Source organism: Penaeus chinensis, chromosome 39 (genome assembly GCF_019202785.1).
Source record: "Penaeus chinensis breed Huanghai No. 1 chromosome 39, ASM1920278v2, whole genome shotgun sequence".
Lineage (NCBI taxonomy): Eukaryota > Metazoa > Arthropoda > Malacostraca > Decapoda > Penaeidae > Penaeus > Penaeus chinensis.
The window spans coordinates 16,199,781-16,201,479 of NC_061857.1; positions in this window are offsets into that span (position 1 = coordinate 16,199,781).

The window sequence follows — 1,699 nt, forward strand, 5'->3', positions numbered from 1 at the left end:
TACCATGTCCAGCGACGCAGGTTGGAGTGCTAATACCAGGAGCCAGAAATATTCAATCTCAGGGACCTAGCAAAATCCCAGAGAAGGAGGTTGTTCTCACTAATAGGATCAGCTCCCGAACCATGGGAGCCGACAGACATCTCGTAGCCAGCTCGATCACAGCCGGATACTGCATTGATGTCGCCCGGAACAATGCAGGCCAGCCACCTCAACTTCCAAACGGTTCAATTACGTCGATAACAGAGGTATCCGCTCGTCATGTCGCAAGGACCAGATGTACCTGGATAGCTCGCCTGAGGTTAAGCCTCAGGCGGTCGTTCCGGGTGGACGCCACCTTTACCACCCAAGCCGACGCTGCCCCAAATAAAGGAGGTTGGGAGGCTGTGGAGCCCAACGTCCGCCTGTGGGGTTCCCTTAGGCTTTGCCCCACTGGCCTCATACTGGGTTGGTGCCTGCCAGGGCGCAGGCGGGACGAGTAAGTCGTTCCCATCCTGTTCCTCAACATTTGCCCTCCCAACGGGACCCACAGTTCACCTTGCAGGGTGAGAGGAACAGCACCCCTCCTCCCAGCATATCCATTTATTAAGTTCGCAGTCAGTGAGTTATCTGGAGGGAAGAGGGCTGGCAAGGCCCACCTCCCCCGAGCCACCCATTTACTCCAAGGTTCTGTGGGGCAGGAGTTGATACTGAACCAGGGCATGTCCACACGCCGGTCCGGCACAGGGATTGCGACATCATGCATGCCGCTATTTACACATGCACGCACACTCACACACACACACACACACACACACACACACACACACACACACACACACACACACACACACTCACAAACTCACTCACCCACCCACACACACACACTGTAAAGGGTATATATTAACGCCTTAAACATATAGTTTAGCAGGAGTAGTGAAACGGACGGTTGGCTTAACCTCTTTTATTGAGAAGCGTAAGCAACACAGATATTCACACAGATACAAGTCTTCGTAAGGCTTAGCGCTGGGTCGTCAGCCCGCAGGGGAGCGCGCAGCTGGGGCTTGCCCCGACAAGCAGTCGGCAAGACTCTCTGAAAGGACTGAGACTGACCTGGGTCATCCTGAGCCTTAAGTACTGGTGGGTGCGTGGGGCACGTTGGGGCGCCTGCGGTGAAGCCACGCGTATACTTGCTTCTGTACGCCACGTGGAAGCTATTTATACATACTTATATTGCTCGGCTGCCTACTCACGCCTTGCCCTGGAGGCGTCTGATATTTGCCTCAAGGGTGACCCAACCTGGCTGGTTCTTGACTTGTAAACACTTCGTTCTTGCGTGTAATGTCCCTGATGCATCTTCGTGGCTGCTCGTCCCTGTCGTCGTCTTCATCTTGGTCCCTGGTAAATCCGTTCGTCCTCGATATCCACACGTCCTCGAAGGTCTCGCACAGGTCCTCCTTGACTTCGGATTCTCATCCAGGTCCTTCGAGCTCCTGGAGGTTGAGTGGATCTGCGGCGTCCAGGCAAGTTCACAGCATTATGGGTCGACTGGTACCTGCTCTGGCGAGTTCCTGGTTCTTCACTGGGTCGACGGGCGTCATTATCCTAGTCTTTTTCGGTTTCTGGCGATTTCCCGGTGACGATTTTTACAGCGCCCGAAGGTGACCGTTTCTGCAGCAGGGCCTCCTTCGGTACTATGACAGATATCGTGAACAAGATTATA